The sequence below is a fragment of the Phocoena phocoena genome, chromosome 1, assembly GCF_963924675.1.
Source record: "Phocoena phocoena chromosome 1, mPhoPho1.1, whole genome shotgun sequence".
Classification (NCBI taxonomy): Eukaryota; Metazoa; Chordata; class Mammalia; order Artiodactyla; family Phocoenidae; genus Phocoena; species Phocoena phocoena.
Genome location: NC_089219.1, coordinates 28776088 through 28795903, shown reverse-complemented (window position 1 = coordinate 28795903; position 19816 = coordinate 28776088).

The following is a 19816-nucleotide window of genomic DNA, read 5'->3' as shown; positions in this document are numbered from 1 at the left end:
TTTTAAATTTTGTTTTCATATATTTGTAAGATCTTTTCTGAGGGCATAATCTTTCCTGCTATCCTAAACTGAGATAGGTAATAATGAGTAATTCTAGACTAGGTCATAGTTCTGGCTCTGCCATTTATCTAACCACTTGACCTTTGTTAAATATTAATAGCCCTGAAATTCTATTTCCTGATCTATAAAATGGAAATAATACCTAATCTGCCTCTTTCTTATGAATCCTGTCAGGATAAAATCAGAACATGAACAACAGATAAAATTTATCAAGCTCTTACCAAACCTTGCAATAATTTTTTTTTTAACTATTGAAGTATAGTTGATTTACATTGTTGTGTTTAATTTCTGCTGTACAGCAAAGTGACTCAGTTATACATATATATTCTTTTTCATATTCTTTTCCAATGTGGTTTATCACAGGATATTGAATATCGTTCCCTGTGCTATACAGTAGGACCTTGTTGTTTATCCATCTGATATATAATAGTTTACATCTGCTAATCCCAAACTCCAAGTCCTTCCCTCCCCAACCCAGCCTCTCCCTTGGCAACCACAAATCTGTTCTGTCTGTAGTCTGTTTGTCTTTCATAGATATGTTCATTTGTGTTGTATTTTAGATTCCACATATAAGTGATATCATATAGTATAGTCTTTCTCTTTCTGACTTACTTTGCTTAGTGTGATAATCTCTAGGTCCATCCATGTTGTTGCAAATGGCATTATTTCATTCTTTTTAATGGCTGAGTAATATTCCATTCTGTACATATACCACATCTTCTTTATCCATTCATCTGTTGATGGACATTTAGGCTGTTTCCATGTCTTGGCTATTGTAAATAGTGCTGCTGTGAACACAGGGGTGCATGTATCTTTTCGAATTACAGTTTTGTCTGAGTATATGCCCAGGAGTGGGATTGCTGGATCATATGACAACTCTATTTTTAGTTTTTTGAGGAACCTCCATACTGTTTTCCATAGTAACTGTACCAATTTACATTCCCACCAACAGTGTAGGAGGGTTCCTTTTTCTCCACACACCCTCCAGCATTTATTATTTGTAAATTTGATGATGGTCATTCTGACTGGTGTGAGGTGATACCTCACTGTAGTTTTTTTTTTTTTTTTTGGCGGTACGTGGGCCTCTCACTGTTGTGGCCTCTCCTGTTGCGGAGCACAGGCTCCAGACGTGCAGGCCCAGCGGCCACGGCTCACGGGCCCAGCCGCTCTGCGGCATGTGGGATCTTCCCGGACCGGGGCACGAGCCCATGTCCCCTGCATCGGCAGGCGGACTCTCAACCACTGCGCCACCAGGGAAGCCCTCTCACTGTAGTTTTGATTTTCATTTTTCTAATAATTAGTGATGTGGAACATCTTTTCATGTTCCTGTTGGCCATCTTTATGTCTTCTTTGTAGAAATGTCTATTTAGGTCTTCTGCCCACCTTTTTTAATGGGTTTTTTTGTCATTGAATTGTAGGAGCTGTTTGTATATTTTGGAAATTAAGCCCTGTCGGTCGCATCACTTGTACATATTTTTCTCCCAGTCCGTAGGATGCCTTTGCATTTTGTTTATGGTTTCCTTTGCTGTGCAAAACCTTATAAGTTTGATTATAAATCATACCAACGTTTTCTTAGGTCAGTCTCCCAAGGCAATAGAAATAAAAGCAAAAATAAACAAATGGAACCCCAAACTTCATAATGATTTTATAGATGAGGAAAACTGAAATGATTTGCCTAAAATTTCATAGCTAGTAAGTAGCAGAACTGGGATTGGAACCCATTCTGCTCTGCTCTCTATTGTGTTCCACTGATATATTTGTTTATCCTTTTGTCAATAATACACTGTCTCGATTATGATATTTTACAGTAAGTTTTGAAATCAGGTACTGTCAATCAGTTCTCTGACTTTAATCTCCTTTAATATCATGTAGCTGTTCTGGGTATTTTGCCTTTCCCTATAAACTTTACAATCAGTTTGTCAATATCCACAAAATAACTTGCTGGGATTTTGCTTGGAATTGTGCTAAGTATATAAATCAAGTTGAGAAGAGCTGACATCTTTATACTGAGTCTTCCTATCCATGTATAATAAAATATCTCTATTTATTTAGATTTTCTTTGATTTCTTTGATTTTTTTAAACCAGAGTTTTGTAGTTTTCCTCACATAGATCTCGTACGTATTTTGTTAGATTTATACCTAAGTATTTCTTTCTTTTCTTTTTTTGGTGCTAACGTATAAGGCTACAATAATCGCGACAGTGTGGGGTTTTGTCAAAGAATAGAAAAATACATCAGAGGAATACACAGCCCCAAAATTGAACCACAAGTCAACTGATCTTTGACAAAGGAGCAAAGGCAATTCAACGGAAAAAGGAGTCTTTTCAAGCAATGGTGCTGATAAACAAGTGGATGGATATCCACATGCTAAAGGGGAAAAAAAAAAAAAGAATCTGGACACAGACTTAAAACATTTTTCAAAAATTAACTCAGGGCTTCCCTGGTGGCGCAGTGGTTAAGAACCCGCCTGTCAATGCAGGGGACACGGGATCAAGCCCTGGTCCGGGAAGATCCCACATGCCGCGGAGCAACTAAGTCCGTGCGCCACAACTCCTGAGCCTGCGCTCTAGAGCCTGCAAGCCACAACTACTGAGCCCGTGCTCCGCAACTGCTGAAGCCTGCGTCCTTAGAGCCTGTGCTCCACAACAAGAGAAGCCACCGCAGTGAGAAGCCCACGCACCGCAACAGAGAGTAGTCCCCGCCTGACACAACTAGAGAAAAGCCCACATGCAGCAACGAAGACCCAACGCAGCCAAAAATAAATTAAAAAAAAAAAAAAAATTAACTCAGGGGGTACTTCCCTGGTGGCGCAGTGGTTAAGAATCCGCCTGCCAATGCAGGGGACACGGGTTTGATCCCTGGTCTGGGAAGATCCCACATGCCTCGGAACAACTAAGCCCGTGTGCCACAACTACTGAGCCCACGTGTCACAACTACTGAAACCCGCACGCCTAGAGCCCGTGCTCAACAACGGAAGCCACCGCAACGAGAAGCTTGCACAAAGAGTAGCCCCTGCTCGCCACAACTAGAGAAAGCCCATGCTCAGCAAAGAAGACCCAACGCAGCCCAAAAATAAATAAATAAATTTATAAAAATAAAATAAAGGGAAATAGTCTCCCAACTAGTGGTTGTGATACAGAATGTCTGATTTTCAGTAACCTATTCTTAATTATTCCATCCTCTTAAGAAGGCATTTTGCTCCATCTTATCCAGATTTTTTAGTTTTCTTTAGTGGAAGTTCTGAGCCTAATAAAATAATCTGTCTACTCCACACGGAGAAAATTCTATAGCTATTTAACTACCTGCATTTTCTTACAAATTGAGTGACCTGAGGACAGAGTTTATGAGTGACTCATATTTCTATCCCTAATACTAAAGAGCACATCATATTAAGTCCCTTGTTCTGATTCCACGATTACAAAGCAACCTTCTGATTACTGTCTGTATACCCATATAGATGGCCGGAGGGAGATAAGTCGCTGACTAGTCAACATGAATCTTCTTTATGCTCTGGAAATAGTATTTTTCTTTGTAAATAATTAAATTGGCATTATGACTTATATATTAGTTTCTTGTGAACTTGGTTAGCATCAATCGGTCCCTCAAGGTGATGATCAGCTCTGGATGCCTGGCAAAACCAAGCATCAGGATCTGCAAAGCTAGGGACCAGACTGTGGAGCACAGTGACCCTCTGTCACACTACCTCATAAATTTGTTTGAGTAATCTGAATCCCTTCCATTACATTTTCAAGTTTCACAGTAGCAAACACACTGTATATAAAATGTTATATTCTGTTCCCACTTAACATAGCCTCATAAGCATATCTGTATTACTAAGGTCTTCATATTCATAATTTTAATGGTTATGTAATAATACATTAAGTTGATGAAGTAAAACTGACCAGGTTCCACTCAAGAATATTTAGCTTGCTTCCAATGTTTCACTATTATAAATAGTGAAACATAAGCAGTTGTAGTGGATATTCACAGGATTGTATGCTAAACACAACCCCACCCTTTTCCTCCACCTACTGGCTATTCTCTTGAAAACTACACACACTCTCATGTACTACATGAATACCAGCAACTGATATGTTCTTACGTGAAGCTGACACCACAACTGACTCATCTAGGGATGGACACCAGAACCAAGAGAAAGTAATAAGCCTTTTCCCTGGGAATTTTTTTTGGTTTTAACTTGGGACCTAAACAACAATCAGGTATTTCCTCTTCAGGGACTAAAGCTGTGAGATATAATAGCTGTTGGAGATCAGGTGTTCTGATGTGTAGAAAAAGCCAATCAACAGTGAGAGAAAATGGAAGCTACAAGTAGAGAGCTACAAATAGAGAGAAATCAAAATAAGAGATGGAGTAGTCTGATACCATGAGTTACTAGTTCCACCTGCTCCAGATGCAAGCTCAGCTACAAACCGGTTCTTCCTATTGCTTGCTATTCAACCTGCCTTGCGTTCCATGAGCCAATAAACCCCTTTTGCTTAAATTAGTTTCTGTTGGATTGCTGTTATTTGCAACTAAAACTCTTAACTGATAAAAGGAGTAATTATATTAATTACTTCAACTGAAGTATGGTCTCAAACCTGAGTTCAAATTCCAGATCTAATGACCAGGGGAAAGTCACAGCCTCTAAGACTCAGTTGCCTATTATTATTATTATTTTCACTTATATGTGGGATCTTTTTTTTTAACATCTTTATTGGAGTATAACTGCTGTACAATGGTGTGTTAGTTTCTGCTTTATAACAAAGTGAATCAGCTTTACATATACATATATCCCCATGTCTCCTCCCTCTTGCGTCTCCCTCCCACCCTCCCTATCCCACCCCTCTAGGTGGTCACAAAGCACAGAGCTGATCTCCCTGTGCTATGCGGCTGCTTCCCACTAGCTATCTATTTTACATTTGGTAGTGTATTTTTTAAAATGATATTTAGACTGCACAACACAATGATTTGACATACCTGTGCACTGTGAAAAGATTCTCCCCGTCAAGTTAATTAACTCATTCATCACTCCACATATTCACCTTTTTTGGGGGATGAGGGGGGACTTAGAACATTTAAGTTCTACTCTCTCAGCAAATTTCAATTATACAACAGAGTATTATCAACTATAGTCACTGTGTTATACATTGGATCCTCAGACCTTATTTATTTTATAGCTCAAAGTTTGTACCCTTGTACCAACTTTTCCCTATTTCCCCCACTCCCTGGCAACCATTTTTCTACTGTTTCTCAGTTTGACTTTTTTTTTTAGATTCCACATATAAGTGATACCATGTAGTATTTGTCTTTGTCTTATTATACTTAGCATAGTGCCCTCCAGGCTCATCCATGTTGTCAGAAATAACAGGATTCCCTTCTTTTTTTAAGGCTAAGTAATATTCCACTATGTGCATATGTGTGTGTGTGTGTGTGTGTGTGTACACACATATCACATTTTCTTGATTCATTCATCCGCTGATGGATACTTAAGATAGTCTCCATACCCTGGCTACTGTGAATGCTGCAATGAACATTAGAGTACAGATATCTCTTCAAGATAATGGTTTCGTTTCCTTCGGATATATACCCAGAAGTGGGATTGCTGGAATATATGGTAGCCCTATTCTTTTTTTTTTTTTAAATATTGGAGTATAGTTGATTAACAATGTTGTGTTAGCTTCACGTGAACAGTAAAGTGATTCAGTTATACATATACATGTGTCTATTTCTTTCAAATTCTTTCCCCATCTAGGTTATTACAGAATATTGTGCAGAGTTCCCTGTGCTATACAGTAGGTCCTTGTTGGTTATCTATTTTAAATACAGCGGTGTGTACATGTCAATCCCAAACTCTCAATCTATCTCTCCCCTCCACCCCTCCCCCCTGGTAAAGGAACATATGGTGGCTCTATTTTTAATTTCTTGAGGAACCTCCATACAGTTTTCCATCGTGGCCGTACCAGTTTATGTTCCCACCAACAGTGTATAAGGCTTCTCTTTTCTCCACACTCTCAACAGCATTTATCATCTTGTCTTTTTGATAAAAGTCATCCTAACAGGTATGAGGTTATATCTCACTGTGGTTTTGATTTGCATTTCCATGATGACTGGTGATGCTGAGCACCTTTTATGTACCAGTTGGCCATTTGTATGTCTTCTTTGGAAAAATGTCTATTCAGGTCCTTTGCCCATTTTATTTTTTTAATAAATTTATCTATCTATCTATCTATTTATTTATGGCTGCATTGGGTCTTCATTGTTGGGTCCTCGTTGCTGTGCAGGCTTTCTCTAGTTGCTGCGAGCGGGGGCTACTCTTCGTTGCGGTGAGCGGGCTTCTCATTGCAGTGGCTTCTCTTGTTGCAGAGCTCAGGCTCTAGGCGCGTGGGCTTTAGTAGTTGTGGCACGTGGGCTCAGTAATTGTGGTTCGCGGGCCCTAGAGCGCAGGCTCAGTGGTTGTGGTGCACAGGCTTAGCTGCTCCGCCCTTTGCCCATTTTTTAACTGAGTTGGTTTTTTTTGCTACTGAGTTGTAAGAGTTTCTTGTATATTTTGGATACTAACCCCATATCAGGTATGTGGTTTGCAAATATTTTCTCCCATTCTATAAGTTTCCTTTTAATTTTGTCAATGGTTTCCTTTGCTGAGCAGAAGCCTTTTAATTTGATGGAGTCTCACCTCTTTATTTTTGCTTTTGTTGCCTTTGCTTTTGCTATTAAATTTTAAAAATCATTGCCAAGACCAATGTCAAGGAGCTCATGTGCTGTTTTCTTCTAGTTTTATGGTTTCAGGTCTTCTGTTAAAGTCTTTGATCCATTTTAATTTCTATACATGGTATAAGTTGGGGTCTAGTTTCATTCTTTTGCATATGGCTATCCAGTTTACCCAACACCATTTATTGAAGAGACTATCCTTTACCCACTGTATAGTCTTTGCTCCTTTGTCAAAAACTAACTGACCATACATGCATGGGTTTATTTCTGGGCTCACATTGATCTATGTGCCTATTCTTATGCCAATACCACACTGTTTTGACATAACTTTATAAAATAGTTTGAAATCAGGAAGTTTTCTTTGCTCATCCTTCTCAAGACTGCTTTGGCTATTGGGGGTCTTTTGTGGTTCCACATAAATTTTAGGATTGTTTTTTCTATTTCTGTAGAAAATGCCATTGCAATTTCTTTCTTTTTTTTTTTTTTTTGGCCATTGCAATTTTGATAGGGACTGCACTGAATCTGTAGATCACTTTGGGTAGTGTGGACATTTAAACAATATTAATTCTTCCAATACATGAGCACAGGATATCCTTCCATATATTTGTGTCTTCTTTGATTGCTTTCATCAATGTCTTATAGTTTTCAATGTGTAGATCTTTGACTTTCTTTTTCTTTTTCTTTTTTTTTTTTGGCGGTCTGCGGGCCTCTCACTGTTGTGGCCTCTCCCATTGCAGAGCACAGGCTCTGGACGCGCGGGCTCATTGGCCATGGCTCACGGGCCCAGCTGCTCCGCGGCATGTGGGATCTTCCCGGACCGGGGCATGAACCCGTGTCCCCTGCATTGGCAGGCGGACTCTCAACCACTGCGCCACCAGGGAAGCCCCTAGATCTTTGACTTTCTTGGTTAAATTTATTCATAAGCATTTTATTGTTTTTGATGCTACCATAAATGGGACTTTTAAAAAATTTATCCTTTTGATATTTAGTTGTTAGTGTATAGAAATGCAGTAGATTTTGGCTTTTTTGTTATAAATTTATTTATTTATTTGGCTGCATCGGGTCTTAGTTGCGGCATGCAGGATCTTCGTTGAGGCATGTGGGATCTTTCGTTGTGCTGCATGGGCTTCTCTAGTTGTGGCACGCAGGTTCCAGAGCATGCGGACTCAGCAGTTGCAGCACGTGGGCTCTCTAGTTGTGGCACATGGGCTCTAAAGCGCACAGACTCAGTAGTTGCGGCGCGCGGGCTCAGGTGCCCCACGGTATGTGGGATCTTAGTTCCCCGACCAGGGATCAAACCTGCGTCCTCTGCACTGGAAGGTGGATTCTTAACCACTGGACCACCAGGGAAGTCCAGAAATGCAATAGATTTTGTATATTGATTTTGTATCCCGCAACTCTACTAAATTCATTTATTACTTCTTATAGTTTTTCATGCAGTCTTTAGGGTTTTCTATATATAATAGCATGTCATCTGCAAACAGAGACAATTTTACTCCTTCCATTCCAATTCAGATGCCTTTTCTTTCTTTTTCCTGCCTAACTGTTCTGGCTAGGACTTCCAGCACTATTTGAATAAAAGTGTTGAGAGGAGGCTTCTTGTCTTGCTCCTGATCTCAGAGGAAAAGCTTTCAGCTTTTCACCACTGAGTATGATACTAGCTGTGGGCTTTGTCATATATGGCCTCTGTTATGTTGAGGTACATTCAGTTACCTTATTTTAAAAATGAGATAAAATGACCTATACATTCTAGATGTGCCTGGCACAGAAGCCATTAAAAAAAGTAGTAGCTCTTCAATAAATATTAATATAAATAAACAGCTACAACATTTCACACAACTATGCTAAGTGAATTTCTCTGCATCAAGCATCTACTGTTTTATTTGGGGGAGCTACAGAGGGAAAGTGGCATATAGAATTTTTTCCTTCAGATAAATTTCAGAAAGAGACCTACCAGGTCAAAGGATAGGAACAGAAACATGTTTCTGACTCTTGGTATTTACTACCAAACTGGCATATAAATGCATTACTATCACCAGATTTCTCTCCTATGCCCTCTCTAGCATTAGGCATTACAATTTTAAAAAACCTTTTATGTGTTTAAAAAATAACTTTCTGCTGTTTTATTTACATGTGATGACTATCAGGATTGGCTTAATAATAATGCTTCATTTTTCTATAACCCCCATTCTCTTCTGAAATTCACTGCCCCCATAGACAATTTTTTAAAAATCAAAAACATAAAAAGTCATTTATCTATTCTATTTATTGAACAATTATTATGTTCGAGGTTTTATAGATACATGGATTAATTAATAAGTCAGTTACTTTGCTTAAGTAGTTCACAATATACTCGGGGATAACCCAAAATTACAACAACAATAACAGCTAACATGTATTGAGTATTACATATCTGATATACATTTGGTGATTTCTTACAACATAACTTTTGAGGCAGGTACTATATTATACTGAGGAAACTGAAGCACAAGGAGATTAAAAAACATGTTCACAGAAAGTGGCAAAGCTAGGATTTGCAAACAGGTAGTCTGATTTCAGAGCCTGGGCTTTTAATCAGTACACTATACTACTACAAACTAACACGTGCTGAAAATCTATCATTCATTGACTCGTAAATGTGTTCAAATATTTACTGTAGGGCTTCCCTGGTGGCGCAGTGGTTGAGAGTCCGCTTGCCGATGCAGGGGACGTGGGTTCGTGCCCGGGTCCGGGAAGATCCCACATGCCGCGAAGCGGCTGGGCCTGTGAGCCATGGCCGCTGAGCCTGCGCGTACGGAGCCTGTGCTCCGCAACAGGAGAGGCCACAACAGTGAGAGGCCCGCGTATCACAAAAAACAAACAAACAAAAAAACCCCACAAATATTTACTGTATCCTAAGTGCGAAACATTGTTCAAGTGAATAGTAATTTTAATAATAACAATAAAGACCTGGTCCTCATGAAGGTTTTATAGGGGTGTGGGGCAGATTATATTGTATTTCTTTTTTGCCAATTAGGTAGTAATAACTGCTATAAAACAATAAGATAGGTTAGGGTTTCCCTGGTGGCACAGTGGTTAAGAATCCACCTGCCAATGCAGGGGACACGGGTTCGAGCCCTGCTCTGGGAAGATCCCACATGCCGCGGAGCAACTAAGCCTGTGCGCCACAACTACTGAGCCTGTGCTCTAGAGCCCATGAGCCACAACTACTGAAGCCCGTGCACCTAGAGCCCGTGCTCTTCAACAAGAGAAGCCACCCAATGAGAAGCACGGGCACCACAATGAAGAGTAGCCCCCACTCGCCGCTTAGCCCGCGCACAGCAACAAAGACCCAATGCAGCCCAAAATAAAAATAAATAAATAAATTTATTTTTAAAAAAATAAGATAGGTTATGGGGATAGAAAATGTGTGTGTGTGGGGGGGGTAGTTAGCCATATTAGATAGGTTTGTCAAAGAAGACCTCTTTGAAAAGGTGACAAGTAGGCATAAAACAGAAGTGAAAGAAAAAGTCATGTAGACAGCTGAAAGAACATTCCAGGCAAGGAAAAATCAAGTATAAAGGAAAAAGCAGAAGTTTGCTTGGTGTTTGATGAACAGCAAGGAGACCACTGTGCCTGGAGCAGAGAGAACGGTAGGAGATGAGGTCAGAAAGATGCTGGGAGATCAGATCTTATAGGATTTGCAAGCCATGATGAGGTCTTTGGATTTTATTCTGAGACATGAGAAACCAACAAAGGGTTCTGAATCAAGAAGCATTATGATCTGACTTAAACTTTTTTTAAACAATCACTCTAGCTGCTGTATGAAAAATTATATGTAAAAGTACAAGCAGGGAGACCAGTTAGTAGGCTAGTCGACTTTCCACGCAAAAGCTAATGTTGGCTAGGGCAGGGGTGGTAGCAGCTATGGGAATGAGGTCAATGTGGAAAATATTTAGATGGTAGACCTAATGGGAACTGCTAATGGATTAGGTGTGGGGTATGAGAGAAAAGAGTTCTCAAAGCTTTTTGGTCTAAGCAACTAAAAGAATTGGAAATGCACTTACTGAGACAGGAAAGACTCAGGAATAACAGAAAGCTTTGAGAAGAAATCAAGAGGATTTTTAGGACATGTTAACGTCAAGGTTTCTGTACAAGTAGGCATCTAGTAGGTAGTTAGATGGGTGTGGAGTTCAAGGGAGAGGTCCAGGCTGGAAATGTAGCTATGAGTGCCCTTGGCATATTAGTGATATTTGAAACCACTGGACCAGAGGAGATCACCCTGACTGTGGCAGGATACAGAAGAATACTAATAAGCTCTGGGAAACTCCCAATGTTTAGAGATTGGGGAGATGAAGATGAAACAGCAAGGAAGCAGAAAAGTGATAGCCAATAAGGTTGGAGGAGGACCTGGAGAATGTGGTGGCCAGGAAGCCAAGTGGAAAAGGAATGTCTAGAAGGAAGCAAAGTAATCAAATGAAGTTGAAGAGACAAATAAAATTAAGATTTGGGAACTGACCACTGGGTTTAACAAATTCTTTGTTGACTTAGATAAAAGCAATTTCAGTGAAGTTCTAGGGACAAAAACCTGGCTGCAGTAAGTTCAAAAAGAATACCCTGGGGTTCCCTGGTGGCGCAGTGGTTGAGAGTCCATCTGCCGATGCAGGGAACACGGGTTCGTGCCCCTGTCCGGGAGGATCCCACGTGCCGCGGAGCGGCTGGGCCCGTGAGCCATGGCCGCTGAGCCTGTGCGTCCAGACAGCACGGGATGGGGGTTCGATCCCTGGTTGGATGGGGAACTAAGATCCCACATGCCTTGAATCTGATCAAGCTTTTTGGTCCTAGCAGTTTACAGTAAATTTAGAGAAACACGTTAAATTACACCATGAAGATGGAACCAGCAAAATCCAGACTGTGAGAAAGTCTAAAAGGACAAACAATCCATAAATTGTAGGGGGAAAGAGGATAGAAAACTTACAAATTAAGAGGCACTTAAAAGACGTATCAATCATTCACAATGTGGGAAACTTATCTGGATCCTGACTCAAAAATGAAATAAATTTTAAAAAGGCAAATTGTTTAAAAAAAAAAGAATAATATCTGAGACAAGTTGAAATTTGAATACTGATTGAATATTTGATATAAAGGGTTATACTATTATTTTATGCTGTGATAATGGTACTGTGGCTTATTTAAAGAGTCCATAACTTTTTTTTTTTTGGCTTCGCCTTGCAAGGTTCCCCAACCAGGGATTGAACCCGCTCCCCCTGCAGTGAAAGCATGGAGTCTTAACCACTGGACCACCAGGGAAGTCCCCCATATCTCTTATAGATGTACTTAGTAGATATTTATAAATAAAATATTATTATGTCTAGAATATGCTTCAAAAAATACAGGGGAGGGGAAAGTAGAACGGACATGACTGGACATGGGCGATGGGTACATGGGAGTTTATTATACAGTTCTGCATATACATCCTCAATTTTCTATAATAAAATGTCTTAAAAATTAGGAAGAGAGGAATGTCATTTCCTTTGCATACTGAATCTCTTTACTATACCATTATACAGATAAGGAAACTAAGATTAAGGAAGATTAAAAGCACTGCCCAAAGTCACAATTAATTTTTTTTTTTTTTTTTTGCGATACGCGGGCCTCTCACTGTTGTGGCCTCTCCCGTTGGGGAGCACAGGCTCCGGACGCACAGGCTCAGTGGCCATGGCTCACAGGCCCAGCCGCTCCGTGGCATGTGGGATCTTCGTGGACCGGGGCACGAACCTGCGTCCCCTGCATCGGCAGGCGGACTCTCAACCACTGCGCCACCAGGGAAGCCCCACAATTAATTTTTTTAATAGACTTTATTTTTTAGAGCAGTTGTGGGTTCACAGCAAAACTGAGCAGAAGGTAGAGATTGCCCATATGCCTCCTGCCCCCACATATGCACAGCCTCCCCGAATATCAACATCCCCACACCAGAGTGGTAAATTTGTTACAATCGATGAACCTACAATGACACATCGTTACCATGTTAATTTGAGAGCCAGGATTTGTTTCCAAAACCCATGCTTTCTACACTATATTCCACTGACGATTTTTTTCTCCACTATTGTTATTTTCCCTCATGCTTTTTATATAAACTGGTAAAAACCAAAATTCTGTTTCATGAATAAGCAATGTAACAGAACTCTACTGTAACTGACCATAAAATCATCAAATTTAAGTATACAAAATATTTTAATGTAAATTACTGGAAGAAATAATTCTGTCAATACAACAAATTATACTTCCAGAGAGGCACATTTTAGTTATTTAACAAATACATATATTGCCCACTAGAGTTGAAAATGTAATTACACAGAAATAAAATGCACTATCTGGCATTTCTACTTCAAACTTTTCTTTTAGTAGCTACAGCAAGTACTGGCTAATAACAACTAACCATGTTAAACTTCAAACAAAAAACCATACATTTTCAAAGCATATGTGCGTGTTGTTCACTGACCTAACAATCTAACGTGTACTAGTGAGTCCAAAGCTAAATTATAGTCTATAGTAAATGTGATTGATGAAAATAAGCAATGAAGAAATAAGAATCAACTACAGCACTACTATAGCCTATTACCAAATTGTGGATTTTCACTGGGAACTTTTGCTTTGATATTCATGGGATACCTCGTTTCAACCATTCTACTTCTAGGAATTTATCCTAAAGCAATCACTGGATCACTATACAAAGATGTATATATTAGGATAATTACCAAAGTTTTAGTTATAATTTTATAAAAAACTGGAAAGAAATCTAATCCACCATCAATGACACTAATTAATAATATAAAATTAAACGTGGGAATTCCCTGGCAGTCCAGTGGTTAGAACTTCGCACTTTCACTGCCAAGGGCCTGGGTTCAATCCCTGCTCTGAGAACTAAGATCCCACAAGCCACGCAGTGCAGCAAAAAAATAAATAAATAAAATAAAAAATTTAAATGCTATGTACTCAGTAAAAATTATGTTGCTATATTGCTACATAGATATAAGTAATGATAAGGAAAAATATCCATGATACAATATTGAGTAGAAAAAGCAGGTTAAAAACAATATGATGACAGATGGACGCTTGAGAAGATATACAAGAAAAATTTGCAATGGTTTTATCTGGAGAATGGGATCATTTTATTGTCATTTCTATTTTAGACTTTCTTTTACTGTTTGCTTTTTAAAAAATAATAAACATGCATTTTTACAACCAGGAAAAAATTTTTATTTTTGTTTTGAAAAAATAAATGTGTTGACCTCAAAATCTGACATAATTAAATGCCTGTTTACTAGTTAAGTCCACAAGGCTAACTAGTAAACATCAGCATGAGATTTCAGTAACTTCTTATCTACTAAGTCTACGTATTCATTCAGTGAACCTGTATAAACACAATGCACTTATAACAGATTACATTTATTATATTCACTGTAGCTAAATAATCACTCTAGAACATTCGACTGTTGGGGGTTAAATTTCTCAGATGCACTATGGGGAACCATTATTTCAAAGCCATTTTTCTCCCTGGAAAACAAGTAGCCCACGCACTATGGAAATGCCTTGTGATTTATTTTATAATTAAAGTTTGGGTAGCTTTTGAAAAACTTTGATCACCCAAGCAAAAATTTAGAAAAATTTTGAGTAATTTTAGAGAATGCCACTTTTATGTTAAATACCCAGATAGAGAGCAAGTCCTAATTTAGAAGCTATAAGTTTCTTCAAACAAACAAACAAAAGGACTTCACTGCTAAGATATAAGCCTATTTTACAATCTATTCTTCAACCTTTTTTAAAATTCAGAGATAGATTAATGAACTTCTGTTGTTAGATTTAGAAATCAGTTAAAATATCAAATATTGGTAATGACTCAAAAATTGTATTATGTAAGCCTACAACCGAGAACACTTTCTTGCAAAAATGAAGAATATAAAAATATCCCATGACTATATCCTACAGATATCTTCTGATTTCTCAAGAACTTGATAATTTAGAAACAACAGAGGAATAACTGGCTGATTTAAAACAAAGAATTCTTCCAGATTATTTCATTAAACTAACATTCCAGACTAATGTACATAATTTATTGCAACCAAACCACAGAGAGCCCACATTTAAGATATAAGAGAAAGCATCAGTTGTGTAACAAGATTTTGCTAAATCTCAGCAGTCTTTTTTTTTTTTTAAAGCAATGGGTAGCCAAAGAAAATCATTAATATTAAAAACACAGATAAAGGCAGAAAACTATAGAAACTCCAAATACAGAAAGGCTGTTCATGTATCCTAACAGCATAACCACTATGGTTGAAAAACCACACAATATTCTTTCTCACATCTGTTTTGTTAATGAGCCAAGAATGAGGGTCTATTGAGTATCCTAGACAACTGAATTAGAAGCAGGAATGTCTGGTGAATGCTGTTCATCACAACAAACCGAGACTAAACAGGTTTGGAAAGAATACTATTCTTAAATAAATTATCTTTTTAGCTTTACCTTCCTGAAAACAGATCACTTGCCTTTTCCTCCCATCCATTAAAACAAAAGAAAACCAAACCACACATAAATTACTTAAGATCCTAGTTTTAAGTATTATAAGAGGAAAAAAATTTTTTAGATTAACGAAATATAATATTTAATTCATCTTTCAGGTAGACCCTCAATTATTTTAAGACTATGGAAACCAGTGTGAAAAAAGATGGTTGTGATATAAAGCAATGTAGTATTCAATTAGAATCTAACAGTTTATGACAATTTGGCAAGAATTCTATCTCGAGCCAGGGTTTTTCCATATACAACATAGAACTTTTCCTGGAAATGTCCCCTTTACAGGGCCTCTGGCCTCTTTGCATACTTTCAGACCAGGCCTACAGAACCAAACAAATGCAATGTTCCCACTGGATAATATAAATTAATTCTAAATTATCAACCTATTACATAAAATTCTCTGAAAGAGCAAACGTAGCACTTAGAAACTGTTTCATTCATTTTAACCACTTTCCTAAATTACTTCATTAAAAAAATTTTTTTAATTAATACATTTATTAGCTTGGAAATTGGTTTAAAACTTTAAAGAGTGGTTATATATCAGGGTGATGAAATCAAGGATAATTTTTTGAAGTCTTCATCATGTTAATCGAATTATGTTTAAGGGTTTCATAGATGTTCTTTTTCCCGCTTTACTTTCAAGTCTTTGTTTAGAAGAAAAACGTTGTTTCTTGCCTCCTTTACAGTTTTCCCCCAGGGCTTTCCATCACTGTCAGAGAAATTAAATTCTAAAACAAAAATCAAAATAATCTTGCACATTTTTATAAGTCCCAATGCCAGTCAACAGCAATAAATACTAGCGAAAAAGTTAAAATGGTCACTCCAGAGCAGCACTAGCTAAAAGTTAAGCAACAACAAAGTAGAAAAACCTTTTCCATGTTTATAATTCATGCCCTCTAGACAGAACAGCATTTTATCTTCTTCAAGACAAAAATCTACAAGTGAGAAAATCTATATAACAATAAAAACATTTCCCAAGGGATTAAAGAAATACTAAACTGAAAACCTAATGGCATTACATATTTTAGTACTTTGAATCCACAACTTTTATCCACCTCATTCAAATTGAGCTTCCACACATCCTTTGGAACTTGTTCTCAAATAACTTTTCTTGATTTTTATTATTAAAGAAGCACAGAGTCCTAAAACAGCTACATTCAAACAGGAATTCAAGAATATAACTAAGAAACATAGTCTATTCACTTTTGCAAGGCTGTATAAGACATCTACCAAACATGTCAAATCACTTTGCATTATTATTAATTTAAGGTAATAGAAAATGTTTTTCTTCCATTGGTAGGTAAGTACAATTCCTTCTGCCCTTTAACAGTAGTCTGACTTTACCTAAAAATACATACTAGAATAGTACAGTCCTAAAAGATAGCTACTCAGGAGAACTGATATCTTAATGAATGTTTCTGCTTCTTTTATTCCCACTTTATTTGGAATGAAAATATATATACTCTTAGTCCAGCTGTAATTAAAGCATAAAAAAATAGGGTTTCATCAGAAGTTCCCCTAACTAAGGAGTCATAGGCACAGATGCTAAACTACTGATTATTATTATTTAAAAACCAATTGTGCCTGCCAGCTTTTTGGTTAAATCAGAGTTAACACAGTACTAAATCACTACATTGTACAGGACATCCTTAAAAGATCACTTAAAATATTACATGCAAAAGGGAAGAATAGACAAATATTAACTTTTAGTGAAGAACGATTTGCCAAGGAACAATTATATAGAATTTGTATCTCTAGTCCTCTAATGTAAATAAATTTAAGTTTTCTATGTATCCACCTAACAATTAGAATTTAAAATATTTTGCCATAAGATGATTCCTGAGAATCTCCACACAAAAGAAAAACTTAGAACAAAATTGGAGAGCCAAGATCCAACACTGACTCAATAGACTATCAGAGAAAATATGCATCTAAAATTTTTTAAACCAAAATATGTATCTGTCAAATTCTTGATTTTAGACTTAGTTGCACATTTTTCCCAATTATGCTTTCGATTTCACTTGCAGCATAACAATTACACGTCTCAGGAAGAATGAAAATTTTGGTTTTGATGATGACAATCTTAAGCCAAATTATACTTTATCTTCATCATTAAATTACAGTCAATCATGTATAAACTGCACTGAAGAATAAACTTTGTGTTTCACGATGTCCAAGCATATGGCTGACAAATCTAACTATACCTCCTCAGATGTGAGGACAGTTAAATAGGTATATATTTCAGCAACGGCTCATGCAAAAAGAAGTAAAACTTATCTATAGCTCAAGAATTCTTAGGAGCATTTACTGAATCGTACTTGGTGAGTTGGACCCCTTGGCTAGGCAGTTTGACTTCAGAAGTATTTTCTAAGATGTTGCCCATATATTTGGGAATAATTTCACATGAAAAACGCAAAAAAGAAAAGAACCTTAAAAATTTTTGGAAATATCTTTAAAATTTTAGGATAAGTAGTTAAGTGTTTAACTTTCATGTTTGTTTTCCAGGCTCAACAACAGAACAGTTATGTAAAAATCACGTATAGCTCCCAAATCATCACATTCCCTAAACAGTGTATTAGAAAACTGGAAAACAAAAGCAACATAGTTTCGGAAACCTACAAATCAATGATAAACAAACGAGAGTCTAAAGCTCTTCACAATCTAGACAAACCTTTCCCTTTTTAAGGAGACATGAAAAAAAAAAAAGAGCATGCAAAAGAGACACGGTAAAAATTGATTAGAGAAAATTCCATATAATAAAACTTGTAATAAACCTTTCTCCCCAGCCCACCTCTACAATTCCTAAGGGCTTTTTGCATCTATTTGACAATTATACTCCTTAACGTAGTCAACAAAACCTTTAATATCATTATGTCACTGGTTTCTTTCATATAAGTTTTTCTTATCTCATATTTAGGTGCCTCTCAAATTGGCAAAATGAGATGTGAATTTCAGGGACTTGTGGTATTATTAGTAAGAAGACACCCGCCGCTTAATATTTTCATAATTAAGTTATAAAACTGTGACTGGCTGGATGAAGCACACTTCCAAATTTAACATACCAAATATGATCATTTGGAAAGCAAATCGTTATGTAACACCTACTTTATGTCCTTCAATTAACTACAGACCAAAACAAGTGCTTTTTCTTTTTTTAAAATAAGTACTGCCCATGATGCAATTTTTTCTCAAGACTGTCATTTTTTTCCCAAGGAGAGAAGCAGTTTTCTTAAATTCCAAATTTCCAAGAATATGATAGCCGATTCTCTAGGGAATATAGAATGAAAACATATATATATAGTCAGCAATTTTAAGATCTACCTCCTCACATCAGCAGTGATCCAGGCTGATATGACATTTCCAAGATCCTCAGGAACTATTATATGTACCCATGCTGTCACAAACATAGATGAGAACTCGGGGATGGAAGAAATTCCATCTTGCATTTGACGTTGCACTAATACCTGTTTCAAACTTAATTCTCATCTGTTATCTTAATGCATCTTCACAACTACAGAAGGGAGATACATAAGGGAGAAGGCTGGCCACCCAGTGCCTCTACGGGACACACTACCCGATTAAAGAATACACACCCCGTTGTATCTTCAACTGGAGTAACAAAAAAGATGGCAAACCCTTCTAGACTCCGGGGAAAAAAGAGTAATATGGCCTAGGGATCTCCAAACTTCAACCCTCTGAGCAGTCTCTTCCCCGCAGTGTCATCGCCTACTCCGTGGCTCCAGGGAACTGCGGCGGGTCTGCGGGGAGGCGGAGGAAGGGCCGGGCGGGGGACCGAAGGGGGACGGCGCTCACCTCGCGCACCTGGGCCGGGGCGCGGGGAGCGACGATGCTCTGCGGTTACCCCCAACGGACGGACCAGCAGCTCTGACTCACTCACCTGCGGAGCCGATTTCCATTCATGGAGCTGGGGGGAATGCTTCCAGCGAGAAGGGCGCCCGCCACTGAGGGCAAGGAGGCGGCGCAGGGGGCGACGCGGCGCGACAGGAACCCTCACTCGGCCCCGAGGCGGGGTGGTGACGGCTTCTCCTCAGCAACCGCACTCCGAAAGCTCTCGTCAGGAAGAGCGGCCGTCGGGAGGCAGCGCGCAACTAGGAGAGAGGAAGAAGCGTGAGGCGAGAAGAGACGGGCTCCGTGCGGAACTTGCGTCGCCCGCGGCCGCCTACGATCCCAGTGCCCCTCCACGACTGCGGCGCCGCCGCCGACCTCCCCGGGGGCCGCCCCCGGAAGCCTGCTGGCGTCAGTTCCGCTGCCCGGGCTCTCGCCCGACATCCAAGCCTCGCCTCTCCGCCCTAACCGTGCGGACGCGACGTCTGTGCGGGCGCGGCCGGCGCGGAGGACGCAGGGGAGGTGTCGCGGAGCCGGCGCCGAGCCTGGGCGGGGCCTGGGGCGAGCGCGATGGGGTGCGACCAACGGCCGCGAGCTGGGCGGGGCCTGCCCTCCCGCGGCCCTCCGCCCTGCCGTGCCTGCTGGAGAC